Below are 18587 nucleotides of genomic sequence, written 5' to 3' on the forward strand. Positions count from 1 at the left end.
TGTGGACATTTGTGGCTTTAAACTGGCCTTTGGGCCTGCATGTACATATGCAGTTGTATGTTCCTTGAATCTGAATTGTCCTCCAAGATGATTACAGTGGTTGGAACAGAGGTATGTCCTGGCCTTCTTTGCTCGTGGGTCCTGTTACTGTCGATTTACTCTGCAGCTGGTTCTGTGGTGTGTATGTTGTCCTGTGTGTGTGCCACTCCCCCCTCCTTCTCCCTCCCTTGTGTGCTAGGCGGCTGTACTCACCGTCTTCATCAGCGTTGGTGCTCCAGGACAGCCATGGTGTGGTACACCATCGGGAAGACTTGCAGTTCTGGCTCCATGGCGGCTACGGACTCCTCTGTGTCCCTGGAGGTGAGTGTCTCCTTTTAAATCATGTGTTTCTGCCAGGCTTTTGGTGTTGTTGCTACCGCCCCGGAAATCCTGGTCGTGTGCTTTGTCATTATATGGTGGGCGGATCCATGTCTTCTGTCTGCCTGTAGGTGGCTACTGCCTTGTTCAGTGTTCGTACCGCGCTGGCGGCTGGTGTGGTACATTGGCTGTCTATGAGAGAAATCACCACCTTGGTCATTATTTGGAGGTCATTACTGCCGGTCTGGCGACGGTACTACCGCCATCGCCGGTGTGACGGTAACCTGACCGCCAATGTCATAATGACCACCATAGTGACTTTAATTGGGTACTTTCAACTACTTGAAGCCAATTCTGTGAAGCCAACTGCAGTATTATGCATTCACATTATTATGTAAATAGCAACACTGTGACATGTTTAAATGAAAGCAACCACTCTCTTCACTCTGCTAGTAAAACAAAAAATTGACTAATACGTCTCAACAGCCACCTGAAAGATAAAATAATGCAGAGTAGCATTAATCTGGGGAGTCAGGGTTAACTGTGTATCTAATTAGACCTTTAGGTTATGTTTATTGTTTGTCGAGATTAAGGGGCTTATTAAGAGTTCAGTGGTTGGACTGCCCGAACTCCAATATGGCGGTGGTGAGGTGGTCTTCAAGCCGGCACCCTCACCACTGTCGTATTACGATGTTTCCACCGCGCTGACCACCAGAAACATCAGCATTTGATATGCCTCCCTCAGGGAGACAGTGCACAATCCAAGGGTGCTAACAGGCGGGCACTTGCACTGCCCATGAAATGGTTGTGGGCAGTGCAGGGGCCCCCCATGTGGTTCCCAACTCGGCCTTTCCACCAGCCTTTTCATGGCGGGGACCCTGCCATGATAAGGCTGGAGGAAAGGAAAGTGGTGATAGGCACGGCAGTGCCAAGTTTGGCACCACTGTGGCCAACCACAACTTTCACTGCTGCCAGCCTGTCAGGATCCCTGATCCTGGCGGAGGTGGCGGTCTCCTGGCACTCCGACTGCCATGATCGCAATCTGGTGATTGGACCACCAGGATGTGTCTCTGGCCCACCAAATTCGTAATGAGGCCCTAAGTTCTTTCCACCAGAAATTGGATTCCTAAGTGGTCGTTCCATTCTATAGTAATGGAATATCCATTCTGTTACCGTAACATTTTTAATATAATGGCTCATCCAGCTTTTCACAGCTTTTAGTCATCCCTGAATGCAAGTTGTGGTTAGTCAAGGATTTGAATTAACCGTTAGGTCCTTATTACCAGTGGCCTCTTAATTCTGATGGGGCAGGTAGCAGCAGTTACAAGCCTCATCGAAATTATGCGATTTAGAGGAACACTGTTCACTCCTCTACTTTCACCTAGAGTGTCATGACCACACAAACTTGCCAAGTCAAATCAAAGAAGTGCATGAGAAAAGCAAAGAGATATCCTCAGTGGAGACAGCAAAGCCCAAACTGGAAGAAGGTTTGCAGAGTAATCTTGTGCTTATTTCAAAGGAAGAATCAAGAAGAGAACCATCCCATTCCCCTTTCCCCCTCCGGGGTACTCAGCACGAAGGATTAATATTCGTTGTGAGTAGCTCGGGTCGGGACTGAGGAGTTATCTTCTGCTTCTGAGGAAATCGAATTGAAGTATCCTGACATAGAGAATCCACCTGCTGAACAAAGGTGAAACCTCAGTGCAAATGTATGGGGAAAATAAGGAATTGCTTGGGGAACCAGATTTGAATTAACAATTCCCCATGTAATTTCTAATTTCTTAGTGAACCCACTGGGTCCAACTTGTAGTAGGCTGTATTTTCTCCTCTGCTGCATTACCAGTACCTCCAGTATTGGTAACTCTAGGGATGAGGAAAGTCCAGCCCATTTACTAGGCCACTTCTAATGAGAGCCTTAGTGACAAGCTGTTTGTTATTAGCCTATAAAAAACATTAATACAACTGTTTGAAACACAGCAGCCAGTGGGCTCACATGCAAATTAAATAGAATGGAGAAGAGAACTGATTCCTTACTTGAAGATAAATGAGGGGGAAGGTCATTCTCCATACACGTTCTATTTCGAATATTTGTCAAATTTATATGTATAGTTTTGAGGGAATTAAATGTTCCTGGAAGTAATGTACTGTGTTGGCTCCTTAGGTAGCAAGCTAGTGTGCACAACATGTACGTGGTAGAAAAAGTACCTTATAGTCATAGGAGGGTGCTTGCCAGAGCAATTTGGTGTGATGAAGGTATGTGATTATCTAAGTGGATAGAGGGCAGTGCCTGAAGTCACTTCCAAATTCAAAACACCTGCAGTGGGGTACCCACGGTCTAACACAGGTACTCCGGTATCTAAGAACTTGACAGGGAAACACTGGTTTAACCTGATTTACTGGCATGAGACCTCTATAATCATAGTACCTTACATAGAGGACAGGATCAGATGCTCAGCCCGGTGCATTTGAATGAAACTTGGGCTTTCTTAACACCTACCTCTTGAGGCACACGTGAAAGAGCAATCCACACTTAATTTGTGCAAGCTTTCTCTTTTGAAAGTTAGACTTTCACATACTTTAGATACATATAGGGTATGTCTCCTACTTCAATAAGGTATCAGCTCTTAGAGGATTCAACAGAAATTATTCGATGTTCTACTTATCAAAATGTTTGTAAATCATATTGCCTTAAATTCATTATCAATAACCAATAACGCTGGATTAACAACTAATATTAGTTCTGGAGCAGTGCACTGCCTTGGGAACAGTACTTCAATGCTTCGTCAGGGGTACTAAAAGCTATATACATCCAATTACAATTATTACGAACAACAGTGCTAAGCCCTTCCTCAGCAATATATACCTGAACAAACCCAGTCAAAATATTTTCAATTTTGCAGTTTGCTATTCTCCTTTGGGCTATGGTGGACTATAGCATGACATTCCATTTCACAACCCTCTTTCCTTACCTGTAATTTAAGGAGAGGTTCTCCTCAAAGGTGAATGAGGCACTCCGCATGGAAATCTCATTACATTTCACATGGATCCCTCCCTTAAAAAGTAACCAAATTATATGCATCATATTATAGGTAATTTGGATTAATGCATTTGTATAACACCCATCTGTCCCATGTTTGTAACAAAATAGGAGGGCTCTCTCCTTCTGTGTCTGTATCCTAAGTTTCTGAGTCTTCTGATTTAGCAGACACTGTACAATGTGTCTGGTTTTGTGTTACCTCATCCTTAAGCAGATCTTTTACCAGCTTCAGCAGGACTCCACACAGAGCACGCAGTTGCTGTCCTATCACCTTTCTATCTCTCTGAATAGCACCTTTCTGAGATTCTGTTGATTCCTTACTATGGATCTGAGCAGCTAGATGTGGGCTGGATAATCACAAAGAGGGCTGTGATATTTATCCTTGCTCTAACAGGATTCACCAGCAGCGGTGTGTTCCTCCAGTCTCACGTCCTTGGAGGAATAGACAGACCATCTTTGATTCCTGTGCCCACAATTTGATGAAATGTTTTCCATCGCTCCACTTGTCCAGCATCAGTGTTTCCACGGTCGCAACTTCTAAGCGGGTGTACTGCCGGCACTGCAGAGCACTAGGTGGTGCATGAGGTCGTTGACAGGGAATAAATAACTGAGAGGTGTCAAACATGGGGTTTTACTTCCACAATCTGCCATTTCTGGGAAACACCATCCTGTGGAGGTGTGACTAACCCTATATCTATGCCTATCCAAGATGGTTCCTCTGTCTGCTGCCATAAGTTACCAATCAAATCTCTTTTCCTATGTTATTGTTTCAAGCTTAGATTCAAACAAGGCCTGGGATTGAAAATAATTATTTGCATCACATTCATTTCCTGAGTTTTCATCTTTGGCAACATTCCAGTTTCATTTTCTTTTCTGGAAGACCTCAGCATACACTCTTTCTCAACCTTGATTTCAGGTTGGTTTTTTTCAACCTCAACATCCACTATCAGCTACAATCAAGAATTCACCAAATTGATAAGGAGTTTTTTCGGGCTTTTGAGGCCTTTTCCTCACAAGACCCTCTTCAGGAGACACCTGACTCCTTTCAGGTATATTACTGTGCAGGGTGGCACCGTGGCTACCGGGAGCAGTGGCCCTTCCCTCTGGCAATCAAGAGAGAAACTGGAGAGACATTCTCTGCACACAGTCTTGACAGATGTGTGCCTTGACGCGGACTAATTTGGTTGAGGACTAGGAAATCCCTAGGTGAAGGGCAGGGAAAGTCTGCTGGCTTTGTTCTTTTGTTTTTGTTAACCATTTTTTATTATTTTTCATTGCATCACAACATAAATATCTATTACAGCATTTCTGTCAGTTACGACTCTTCTGGTGCTTACCATAGTATGTACAGTACACCTAACACTAGGTGCAATGTCTAGCTTTTTACTTGTAATGGGTAAGATCAGTCTCTTACAGCTTGTGTTAACTGACAGTTAGAAACACAGTATTGAATGAACCTTGGAACTCTACTCTCCCTCCCTCCCTCAGGGGTGGGCTACCAACTTGGAGCTAAGGACCCTGTTATGTAGCATCTTGGATGAATGCATCTCTCTGTCCTGACAATCTGTTAGTTAGTCTTTTTAGTCAGGGCAGACACTGGGGGTTCAATTGTATTACCTGCTGTCTCTACAGTTCAGCGCTGCATTGTTATGGCACTCTTGGCTTAAATCAATGGCAGATTGATAAATCACCACGTTAGAGGGAGATTCCAACCAGAGAACCACAGCTGTATGGTGATTGCTGAATGCTTCGCTACAGCTGTTTTGCAGACTTCAGGCCTTTGCTCAGGTATGGTGGATGATGTCTTCCCAGGGGAACCTGAAGGGCAGAATTAGAGCTTAAAACGCTGTGCTCTGTCATAGCCTAGGTAGGAATTAGTCTGTTGACTCTAGTGACAATATGGTAGCATTATTTTTATGTTTTACTCTCCTTGTCACAATTTTAATCTTGTCATGCTGTATCATCTTGGTTATTGCAGTCCACACTTTGCTATCTAAGATGCAGTTGCTTTATTAAAGCATTATTGAAATATATACTGCCTCTGTTTGTCATTGTGTATGTGAGACTAATGTAACTGAGAAAAACGGATGAGACCTGAGTGACCACGGCTTCCCTGAGAAACCAGTTATGTCATGCGCTCGGCTGCCCAATCATCCCTGCCCTTGAGTAGAGATGAGGCACTGCTAGTTAGCTGGAGCAGAACCCGGATTGGAGCGACAGGTGTCACCTGTAGTGGGTTAGACTCAGTCTCCCACACCGCGTGCGATTCTGCCACTCGAAATCCAGTAGCCTCATTAGAATAATGAGAGCCTACCTGACAGTCTAAATGATCCTTTTTGCTACTGATGTTTTGAAGTGGGTATGAAGTTGTAAGGGCCAAAAACTAAGTGATGTAAGTTCACTTTGGGTTTCATTTGTAGCACAATACCACTAAATGTAGCAAGGAAAGCCAAACAACAGACAGACTGCGACACGTTTATGGCCACATGAAAATGGAAACAATTACACAACAAGTAGAATACATCTCAGTATACATAGGTGTTCTTTGCATGCTCTCTGGCTCAAAAAACAAAACTTTGCCCAACATGCCAAACACAAACCATCTGTGTTATGCACTCCTAGGCAACAAAATGGAACAGTCACCACACAATGATCTAAACTAACTACTATGTGGAGGATATGATAATTGGCCACTAGAAAATAAATAATATACACAATTTGTATAACAACAACAATGATTAGCTTTCATTCACTTTGGGCTTCATATGTGCCACAATACTACTAAAAGTAACAAGGAAGCCCAAAACATAAACTAGTCTGCATATGTAATATTTCAGAATTAATGCATGAACAACTAAAAGGAACATTAATGGTCACATGATAATAAAAACCAATTAATATATACATATGCAATACAATTCATAAAAAGAAAGAGGTCACATTAAATCTCATTGGCTGATCTCAGTAGCTGAGATACAAGCATAGCCCGATAGTACTAAATATCTTCTTCAACCATATTCACTGTGGTGACTTCTGGAAAGTTAAACAGCTCTATTTTCTCTTTCAAAATATGCAACTATTACAGATTATACATCAACTACAAATTGTGTAATACAACAGGTAAATGTTATTATGTCATACTCAGAGGTAAAATATAGTTCATGTTTATATAACCAAAACAGGGTAATGTTGATAAGCCTGTTTATTTATGAAACAAATATTTTTTTACGTACTTCAACCACCATATTTTCTCTGGTTTACAAACATGCCTGCAAAACAATATCACAAGAGGAAACACATGAAGATATACAGCAGAAAAATGAGTCAACAACAAAACACACAGATAGAACAAAGACCTGCAGAGACAAACAAATGTACTGGTAAGACTATTAACACTATTAAGAATTTTTCTACGCATCCCCGGATGGACAGTAATAAACTTGCTATGAACAAACCCTAGAGAGAACAACATAAGCAGGTACGTATTAAATGTTAAAAAATAGTGAGTATTAAAAAACGTGTACATTGTGACAAGAAGAGAAAGAATTAGGAACATTACTGCAAAGCAACATAAAATTAGTGTCCTCAAATCTACTCCAAACACTTTCTTTCGAAAGGAAAAAAAACTGACACATTAGTACATAAACAAAAAGTTCATTGTATTGTTGAGAAAGCATTTCACATGAAAAAGAAACTTTTTATTTTTATTTGTAAAGAAAGAACTAACAAGAATAAACATCTGTACAAATGTCCAGGGAAGTTGGAGACATACCACCAGTACTGAACTATAATTTCATGAAGAGACTTACCATTAACACACTAATTGTTTGTTACATGAAAGTGTAGTAGGAAGTAGCGAAAAATAAAACTATTATTTCTGCAGATTATGTACAGGAGTGAAACAACCCTGTATATGAATGGAACTACACTTCCATTTGCAAAATTCAAGATATTTCCATGCTGAAGCTAAGACATTGTGTGGCTACATGTAAAAAATCAGCTATTCTCAGCAAAATTAAATTACTACAGACCTTAGACGTGAGCCCAGTTTGGACAGCTACTAACCTACAAAGATATTCTTTAAGTTGCCTTAAAAATGATGCTCTGGCATTGCTGCTATGGCTATTTATTGGCCATGTGAAGGTATTTCAAATAAACAAAGCATTTTTTACATTATTGCTGGCAAACTTCCTGATGCTTGGAGGTGACCACTGCTGGTATTCCTGCATAGGGTGGCTGCTAAGGTGCTCCTGTCTGATGTGGTCACTGTTACAAAACTAAAAGTAGTAGCTCACAATAATTTTCATTGAACAAAAGTAGATCTTACTGATGATTTTCACTGAACAAAAGTAAATTGTACTACGGAAAAGGTTGGAGCCCCCTGCTCTATGTAATATTATTCACATTCCCTGACGTGTTAGTACTTGGTGCTCTGCGTAACGCGTAAAGGGTTAATTTTGTGCTACTGCTGGGTCATCAGCAGGTGGAGGGGAGTCAGCTGGACAATATACATCTGGTTCCTTCAGGCAGTCTAGTAAGTGATCCCACACTTTGGCTATGTCCATTAAGTCTCTTCTGCACTTGGTCTCCCAGAGGAGTGTTGCGCCTTCATAACTCGCCCATCTGAGAAGTTCCTTTCACCATTTAGGCAAACTGGGGCCCTGTGGGGCTTTCCAGTTCATAGTAATTTACTGTTTTCTAGGACTATAGCAAGGTCTGTAAACCTATTGGTGACTTACCTGTGTGTGGATGAGGAAAGCCCCTAGCAGGCAGGCCAGAGGAGTGTGTGGGTTGGATCGTTGGGTAACTTTATTCATGCACTCAACCACCTCATCCCAACTGCCAGCCAGAATAAGGCAGGACTACACCATGTGGAGCATTTCTGCACTTGGTTCTCCACATCTTGGACAAGTTGTTGATGTCTGAAAGATGCAAGCTGTTTTCCTGGGGGTCAAGTATACTTTGTGTAGGAAGTAGAAGCTGATTAGTTTAAAGCGAACGTTCCTAGACACTGTGTATGTATTGGCAATTATTGAGGACCAATCCACCTCTATGAATGTGTGTACCAGCGACTCTTCACATTTACCCCTTAAGTCCCCTCAGGGGTGTCACAATATCTTATTGCAGAGCCTGGTAAAAACAGGTTGCTGTCTTGCAGCGGCCCATGGTGGTGCACAGGATCTGGCAACCTCTGTGGGAGGGCTGTTCGGGGCAGCCTATGGGTGAAAATGGTTGCCACCACTGCTCAGTGTAGAAGGACCTGACGTCAAGGTACCTTGTAGGTACCAGAGAAGTTGTCAAACGCCATAAGCTCACCATCTTGATAGAGATCCCCTAAACTCGTAACTCCATATTGGGACCAGTCTGCCTGACCCCTCAATGCAGCACCTGTGGATATGTGTTTTAAGTTATGGAGTAGAAAGCCCCGCAAGTAGGGTCTGCGGACACAGGTCCCCTGAAGAGGTCGTCGCCAACAAAGATGCACCACTCGTACCCCCATTGCGTTCTCATGAGGGGGGCTCCGGGGGTCAGGATTGTATGGAAGAGGAGGGAACAGCACATAACTGCCCCTTCCACTGCCCTGTCAGGGCGTAAACGAGCAGCAATCCGTTGGGTGAACCATTGGAGTTGCGCTGCTAAATACTACACATCAAAATCCGGTGCAGTTATGCTCTGTCTCTTGTTGAATGCTGAAGTTTGGTCAGCGCTACCCTATGTCTGGCAGCCCCCCAGATAAGGTCGGTCAATAATGAGTTTAGGTGTTTAAAAGTTTGCTGAGGGATAACAAGGTGTAACGAGGAAGTGCAACAGTCTAGGGAGTGCTACCATCTTTGCCACTGCTACAAGCCCAGCTACTGATAGAGGAAGTTGTGGTATTAGAGAATTCAAGGTCAGAATTGATCACAAACCGCTAAAGGAGATATTTGAGAAGAAAGGTCTAGATGCTATATCAAGTCGCATTAGGAAGTGGATAATCAATCTGCAGGAATACACATTCACAGTTGACTACATCCCAGGTGTAAAAAAACAAAGCAGCAGACTGCCTATCTAGATTACCTCCCAGCACAGATAGTTTCGGGGATGACAAACAACTTTCAGAGGAGGAAGATGTTGTGCTCTCGAATGTCTGTGTAATATCTGAGGGGGTGATAACAGAAGCAATATGGAAAACAAACCTCAAAGAAGATGAGGATCTGAATTTGGTCAGGCAGTACTTGAACAGCAAATGGCCGTCTAAAACCCAAATCAAAGACAAGCTGAAGGCATTTTGGTGTACAGGATAACCAGTTTTAGGTCCTCATTACAACCCTGGCGGTAAATCCAGCTGTCTGCCGTGCTGAAGACTGCCAACATACCGTTGCGGCGGCAGAATTCCGCTACAGGTATTATGACCCACATCTCAGAATCCGCAACAATACAGACACCCACACAAGTCTGCCACACCAAAGGTCAGTGATAAACTGGCGATATCAAAACCCACACCGTCACGCCAACAGGAATACGCCCACACTATCACGACCCACGAATCAACGCGGCGGTCTTTCAACCGCGGTAATCCATACACACCGCCGCTCTCAAAATACACACACTTTTACAAAACACAACTACATTTGGACAATTCGAAATACACACACCTGATACACATACACACACCACACACACACACTCAGAACACTATAAAACACACATCCACATTACCCACAAACCCTTACAATGTAAATTTTGGAAGAAGGCCAGAGAGAGAGATTAGCAAACACAACAGCAGCATCCACAGACACAGAACACCATCACTTATAAAACATCCACGCACCTCAAACAACACACACCAACACATCCCCCCACACATCACAACAGACAGCACCTCACACATCACCCACACCACATCATGGCACCTCAAAGACACCCCAGGTTTTTACAGGAGGAGCTCAGTGTCATGGTGGAGGAAATCATCCGGGTAAAGCCACAGCCATTTGGATCACAGGTGCAGCGCACACCTCCATTGCGAGGAAGATGGAGCTATGGCGGAGAATCGTCGACAGGGTCAACGCATTGGGACAGCATCCAAGAACACAGGATGACATCAGGAAGAGGTGGAACGACCTACGGGGAAGGTGCGTTCCGTGGTTTCAAGACACCAGATTGCTGTACAGAGGACTGGCGGTGGACCCCCACCTCCTCTCCCACAACTAACAACATGGGAGGAGCAAGTCTTGGCAATACTGCATCCCGAGGGCCTCGCAGGAGTAGCAGGAGGACTGGACTCTGGTAAGTCATATCTTTACTACCATATCCCCCACCCTACCTGCATGCCATCACATACCCCCACCCTTACCCTCACTCCCATCACTCCATCATCTCACATATGTCCCACTATCACAACCCACACATCTCAATACCAAGGCCCTACATCCAACACCTATGCATGGACTACCGTCACCAAAACATGTCCAGTACAGATACCCACACAGACCCCAAATCAACTATCACAAAAGGGTAAACACAATGATGCAACCACAGGAGTAGAGGGTACCTCACCCAATGCACAAGATGGCACACACAGATACTAAAACTATGCATTTACACCCCAACAGGACCCATACCCAACGTCACCGGACAGGAGGTGCCAGACATATCCAGTCCCCCCACAGAAGAGGCGCACAGTGATGACAGCAGCTCTGCACGCCTGGATCAGGATGACCAGCCTGGCCCATCAGGGACCTCGGGACAGTCGGTTCCCCTGACACAGTCACAAACCACCAGAGAACCTACCCCCTCAGGAAACACCACCACAGCACCACCCAGCGGGCCCATCCCTCTGTCCCCAGGACACGTCAATCAGCAGTGTGTCCACCACTACAGGCCCAGGGAACCGACACTCCATGAGGCACTCTCTAACATCATGGGAGCTTACCACCATTCCCAGGAGACCATGGGCACGGTACTGGCCATGTTTCAGGGGACCCAGGGGCTGCAGGAGGAACACTACCTGGGGATCAGGGAGGACTTGAAGTCCATTAACACCACCCTGGTCAGCATTGCAGGGGTGCTGGCAGACCTTGTCAACACCATGAGGGACACAGTGGCACACCAACGGGCCCCTGACACTAGCCTGGACGATGAACAGCCCTCCACCTCGGCCGGCGCTAGTGGACAGGAGGCACCACCACAGGACCAACAGGCCACCATCACCCCACCCCCTGCAGAAGGAGAACCACCCCGCAAACGGTCCCTGAGATCCAGGAACAAGACAGAGAACACTGCCAAGACCCCCACCAGGAAATAAGACCCTCCTGAATGTCACCCTTCTGTCCCACTTTGTCACCATGTCCACCTTAAACTGCCATTGCTCCCCTTCCTATGCTCCATTGGACAATGAACCTGTGAGCCCAAGAGACTGGACTCTGCCATGGACATTCCTCCACCATCACCCCAGCCCATTTCACACACCCCTCCACTTATTAGCACAAAAATAAACACCCTTGAAATCACCCAAAAATCTGGAGTCAGTCTGTGCTTTCACAAATGTGTAATTGCAAAATCTCTGGAATATAGCAATCTCAATGTACTTGTTCACATACCAATGTTACACAGCTGTAGGCCAGGAGTAAACATAGCAGAGGGCACAAATTGGGACCCAGATCTGTGAAATGGAAAGCCAAAGTGACAAGTCAGGGTCCATACACAGAGGTAAAAAGGCAGATGTATGCTAGGTCCTACAATAGTATGAGATGTGGGAAGCAGTTCCATCTTCTTACCTGTGTCTCACTGGAAGTATTGCATGATGATGTTGTTTTGGTTGTCTACATCTTCTTCTGCCTTCTCTTCTTCCCTGTCCACAGGCTCCACAGCTGCCACAAGACCAGCATCAGGCCCATCCTCCTGCAGAAAAGGCACCTGCCGTCGCAAATCCAGGTTGTGCAACATACAGCAGGCCACGATGATCTGGCACACCTTCTTCTGTGAGTAGTATAGGGAGCCACCTGTCAGATGGAGGCACCTGAATCTGGCCTTCAGGAGGCCGAAGGTGCGCTCTATTATCCTCCTAGTTTGCCCATGTGCCTCATTGTAGCGTTCCTCTACCCTTGTCCTGGGATTCCTCACTGGGGTCAGTAGCCATGACAGGTTGGGGTAACCAGAGTCACCTGCAAATATCGAGGGACAACTGTTAGACATACTCCAAACATTAGGGAATCTCCCATACCCAGTCAGCAAATGAAACTGTGTGTGGACTTTAGGCTCACCTATTAGCCACACACGGTGCCTCTGGAGTTGCCCCATCACATAAGGGATGCTGCTATTCCTCAAAATGTAAGCGTCATGTACTGAGCCAGGGTACTTGGCATTCACAAGGGAGATGTACTGGTCTGCCAAACACACCATCTGCACATTCATAGAATGGTAGCTTTTCCGGTTTCTGTACACCTGTTCATTCCTGCGAGGGGGGGGGACAAATGCCACATGTGTACCATCAATGGCACCAATGATGTTGGGGCTATGTCCCAGGGCATAGATGTCACCTTTCACTGTGGGCAAATCCTCCACTTGAGGGAAAACGATGTAGATGCGCATGTGTTTCAGCAGGGCAGTCAACACTCTGGACAACGCGTTAGAGAACATTGGCTGGGACATCCCTGATGCCATGGCCACTGTTTGAAAAGACCCACTGGCCAGGAAATGGAGTACAGACAGGACCTGCACTAAAGGGGGCAATCCTGTGGGATGGCGGATAGCTAACATCAGGTCAGGCTCCAACTGGGCACGCAGTTCCTGGATTGTTGCACGATCAAGTCTGTAAGTGATAATGATGTGTCTGTCTTCCATTGTCGACAGGTCCACCAGGGGTCTGAACACCGGAGGATGCCGCCATCTCATCACCTGCCCTAGCGGACGTGGCCTATGGAGGAGAACGCTGAGCAGAGGGTCATACAACACTGGGCTGTTTAGCAAAAACATTACACTTTCTCTTTGTGCCTTTATCTGTCTGTAGTCCTGGCCTAAATAGGTGTGACGCAGTTATTTGTCCTGCCATGTGGCCCCCTGAAATGGCGGCTGCCTGACCTGTAAGGTGGGACAAGGGGAAATGAGGTAACTGCACTGGTGTTATACACCGTCGCAGTAGGCGGTCAAAGACTGCGGCGCAATTCAGCATTAGTTATCATTGGGCCCTATGGGTTCCAGGAGCCAATGACGATGTACGCTGGCGGTGACGGTACGCACCGCCGCGGACGTGACCGCCATTTTCTATCAGTTCCCTCACTTGATACCTGACCTTCAACAGGAGAGAACCTACACTGCAAGTGCTACTGTGATCTGTGTCTGCAAGCGACAATGGCTACAGTGTCTGGGGAAGGGCCCCTGCCTTCACTTCGGAGGAGTTGGAGAAACTGGTGGATGGGGTCCTCCCACAGTACACGCACCTGTACAGTCCTCCAGACAAACAGGTGAGTACACTGTGAGCATGGTGGATGGCACATGATTGTATGGAGTGTTGTGGATGGAAGGGGGGGGAGGGGGACAGGCCAGCATGTGAGGATGGTGTGTGTATGTATGTCTGGGTCAGGGTGGGAGGGTTGTGGGCAATGTGTGAGAAGAACTGTACGGGAGAGTAACATCCATTCTAACTTCACTTTTCCTCTAGGTCAGCGCCCACCAGAAGAAGGGTATTTGGTGTGCCATCGCCAAGGGAGTGCGGACCATGGGGGTCTACCATAGAAGGAGCACCCATTGCTGGAAAAGATGGGAGGACCTGCGCTGCTGGAGCAAGAAGATGGCGGAGACCCAGCTGGGGATGGCCTCCCAATGTGGAAGGGGTGCCCGTCGCACCATGACCCCCCCCTGATGTACCGGATTCTGGCAGTGGCATATCCGGAGTTGGATGGGCGCTTGAGGGCATCACAGCAGCCACAAGGGGGTGACTACACCTCATTCAGCTGACTATGCGCGCTTGACGAGGTGTCAGGGTGGGGGTGGTGGGCTGTGGGTTCCCCTGGGCCAGGGCAGACACACAAAGGTAGATCCACTGATTTGCAGCCTCATTCCCACTCTAACCCCAAAGGTGGTATTTGCCCTCTACACCTAGTCAGGCTCCCATGGCTTCCAGCTGTGCATGAAATGGGTCTAAACAGAGTCCCCCTTGGGCATGTGCTTTTCCCTTACACAGCTAGTGCATGACTTAATGCATAGGGCTGCTCCCTGTGTGTTGTGTCCGCCAACGGTAGTGGTGTTGCATGCATTGACCATGTGTCTCTTCTGTCTTTCCCCCCCTTTTTGTTTTGTCACCCTGTTCTTGCATGCATTAGCATCATCTGGCGGAGGAGCAGTGGCAATGGAGCAGGAGGGAGCTGCATCCCACATGGCCCTGGAGGGTGAAGTAACGGAGTCTGAACGCACCAGTGGGAAGGAGGGCGAGGGGAGCTCCACGACGGCGACAGGAGCATACACCAGCGACAGCGACTCCTCCTCTGATGGGAGCTCCCTTGTGGTGGCGGGCACCTCTGTGCCCACCGCATCAACAGGTACAGCCACCACCCCTCCCACCAGCACCACCCTCCCAGCAGCTCCTCAGCTTGTTTCCCGTGCCCGCTCACCCAGGAGGGTGGGCATCTCCTTCGCCCCAGGCACTTCAGGCCCTGCCCCAGTCAGCCCTGCTGCCCTCCGTGAGGAGGCTATTGACCTCCTGAGATGCCTCACTGTTGGGCAATCTACCATTTTGAATGCCATCCAGGGTGTTGAGAGGCATTTGCAGCAAACAAATGCATACCTGGAGGGCATTCATTCTGGCCAGACGGCCCAACAGAGAGCATTTCAGGCTCTGGCCTCAGCACTGATGGCAACCACTGTCCCTGTGTCCAGCCTCCCCCTCCAACTTTCTCCACCCAGATCCAATCCCCTCTACCTCAGCCTATCCCAAGCACACCATCAGACCAGCATCAACACACAAGAGTAGACATGGCAAACATAAGCACCACACATCCAACGGGCACTCACACAAGCACCATCCCCATGCAGACACACCAACATCCACTGCCTCCACTGTGTCGCCCTCCTCCACGTCCTCCTCCTCCCTCCCTGTCTCGTCTCCACTCACACCTGCATGCACTACATCCTCAGCCACTACCTCCATCACCAGCACGTCCATCACCACACACCGCTCACGTGCAATTACCACCCCCACTACCATTCACACATCCCCTGTGTCCTCTCCCAGTGTGTCTGTGAGCCCTCCTCCCAAACTACACAAACACAGGCACACACCCACCCAACAGCCATCCACCTCACAACAGCCTCCGGGCCATTCACCTTCACCCAAATTCAGCAAACGTACACATCCTACAACCACTACCACCACTCCATCTTCCCATCCCAGTGTGTCTAAGAAATTCTTCCTCGCAAACTTTGACCTCTTCTCTACACCTCCCAACCCTGTCCTACCCGTAGGGCCAGGCTGTCCAGGTCCCAGCCCAGCACCTCAGCCACCAAATCCTCAGGCACAGTGGTCCAAGCAACTCCGGTCTCATTTCGGGCACCACCCATCAGGGCTGCCAGTGTGCCACCTAGCGAGGCCAAGGAGCAGGCCATTCCGCAACCTGCCAAGGTGAAGAAGGTGCCCACATGCCAGAGGGAGAAGCCGCACCTACCAGCAAGCAAGGGCTAGTCCAAGCCAAAAGGGGAGAGTGGCAAGGAACCAGCAGCGACATCAAAGGTGGGGAAGGGACACAAGCCAAAGAGCAGGTCAGGACAGGGCACCGTGGCTCCGGATGAGGGACCAGAGTCACCCCTTCTGTCAATCACAATATCAACCTGTATGGCGGTGGACACCGCCACCTGCACCAGCACCGCCACCTGCACGTCTGCTGCCTCAGCAACAGTCCCCAGCATCATCCCCAGTGGGCAGCTGTCCGAGGCTGCAGGAGATGTCCTGCTGTGTCCCTCAACAGGTGCAAACACATGCACCACCGCCAGCACCTCTGCCACAGACACCGCCGCAAGCCCCGCCACCAGCCCCGCGACGTGCTCAGACAGTGCCACCACAGCTGACATGGCAATCATCCCCAGTGGGCAGCTGTCCGAGGCGGCAAGAGACGTCCTGGACCCTGCCCAGCGTACATGAGGCATGGCTCCCAGGACTGTTTGTACCTGCAGGTAGCAGGCGAAGTCGCAGCAGGGTGGAGTGTGTCGCTGCCGCCATGGAGTATCATGCTATCTGTTCCCAGGCAATCTCGTGGCACACACACCCAGGGGAGGGAATGGGACCTGCCACACTGCATGTGAAGCACTCTGGGCACAAAGCCCCCTTCAGAACCAGTGGAGAAAAGCATCCACTACCTCAGTCCTTGGCAGGATGAAGCACTCTGGGCACAAAGCCCCCTCCAGAACCAGTGGAGAATCACATCCACTACCTCAGTCCTTGGCAGGATGAAGCACTCTGGGCACAATGCCCACTCCAGAACCAGTGGAGACTGCTATCCACTTGAGAGACTGTGGCTTTGCACTCCCCAGGCTACAGCAGTGGACAAACTACCCACTGGAAAGACTTGAGAGACTGTATCTTTGCACTCCGCAGGATAAAGCAGTGGGCAAACCACCCACTGGAAAGACTTGAGAGACTGTGGATTTGCACTCCCCAGAATACAGCAGTGGGCAAACAACTCACTGGAAAGACTTGAAAGACAGTGGCTTTGCACTCCCCAGGATAAAGCAGTGGGCAAACCACCCAGTGGTAAGACTTGAGAGACTGTGGCTTTGCACTCCCCAGGATCCAGCAGTGGGCATGGAGCCCCCTCGTGGAGCAGTGGTGTCGTCCGTTCATCTGGCTGAGGTGACCTCCCTCCTCCTGAGGTGCCTGTTTATATTCCATCTGATGCCCCTGCAGTGTTTTCTCCGTTTCGAGTCAGGTACCTTGTGTGGGCTTCGCCCATGCATTTTGGGACACTGATCCACGGACAATGATTTAATTTTTATCCAGTCTTGTGCAGTTGTTGTACATATTTGTATATAATATTTTTTTTATTTGGCCTATACACTCGTTACAATCATTTCCTTTTGTCCTTGCGTTCTTCCAGGGGGTGACGGGGTGTGTATGTAATGTTGCTGCATGTATTTGTGTGTATGGTGTTGTGGGTAAGGGTGGGGGTGTTGCGTGCTGTGTGTGTGTGTCACTTTCTTTTCCCTCCCCCCTCCCCTGTGTGCTAGGTGCAGAACTCACTGTGGTCGTCGCCGGCATCTTTCCTGCTCCTGATACAAGAGGAGGTAAACCAGCATGGGCAGGACCTGTAGTTCGGGCTCCATGGCTTCCTGGTTCCTCGTTGGGTGTCGAGAGGTCAGTGGTTTCCGTTCCAAGTCCTGTTTCCCCCGTGCTTTTGATAGCGTTGGTACCGCCCCGGAAAAGGTGGCAGATAGGCGTGTTGTAATACAGTGGGCGGAACCTTGTCTTCCGCCTGTCTGTTGGCGGTTACTGCCAAGGTGTTTGTTTCTATCGCTGTGGCGGTCGGAGTGTTAAAGTGGCTGTCTATGTTGGCAGTTTCCGCCATGATCGTGATTAAATTTTTTTTCCCGCCGGCCTGCTGGTGGTATTACCGCTGCTTTAACACCAACTGCCAGGGTTGTAATGAAGGCCTTAGTCCTAAATCATCAGCATATGCCCATCTGAGCCGGGGCCTTTCCCCTGTGCCATGGTCCCAATCGCTGCATGCACTTCCTACAGCGTTATGGGACTTTCCAACGTTACTGCTTCATTCCCCGTGAGTCTTGGGAGTGCGGCAGCGTCTATGAAGTCGCTCATCTGTAGGTGGGCATATGGGTGGTCATTACAACCTTGGCGGTCGGTGTTAAAGCGGCGGTAAGACCACCAACAGGCCGGCGGTAAAAAAAAATGGAATTACGACAGTGGCGGAAACCGCCAACATAGACAGCCACTTTAACACTCCGACCGCCACGGCGGTACAAACAAACAGCGCGGCGGTCACGCCAACAGATAGGCGGAAGACAATGTACCGCCCACAGTATCACAACCTACCAATCCGCCACCTTTTCCGGGGCGGATTCACCGCGAACAAAAACACGGCAGAAACAGGACTTCAAAGGGAAAATGCACACCTCTACACACCCCACGAGGAACCAGGACGCCATGGAACCAGAGCTTCACATTTTCCCAGCTTTCATCTTCTTGCTCCTCTACCAGGAGCACGAACGC

The 18587-nt window shown here is 48.1% G+C and overlaps 1 long non-coding RNA gene across 1 annotated transcript in view; it reads right to left on the reverse strand.

Annotated features, from left to right (window-relative positions):
* LOC138259132 (uncharacterized) overlaps positions 1-18587 on the reverse strand; it is a 92703-nt gene that overhangs the window by 37015 nt on the left and 37101 nt on the right. The window contains exon 2 of the long non-coding RNA XR_011198646.1: positions 6628-6663. This is a non-coding gene — a long non-coding RNA (uncharacterized lncRNA). The remainder of the gene's footprint in view (positions 1-6627; positions 6664-18587) is intronic.

This window comes from Pleurodeles waltl, chromosome 2_1, assembly GCF_031143425.1.
Source record: "Pleurodeles waltl isolate 20211129_DDA chromosome 2_1, aPleWal1.hap1.20221129, whole genome shotgun sequence".
Lineage (NCBI taxonomy): Eukaryota > Metazoa > Chordata > Amphibia > Caudata > Salamandridae > Pleurodeles > Pleurodeles waltl.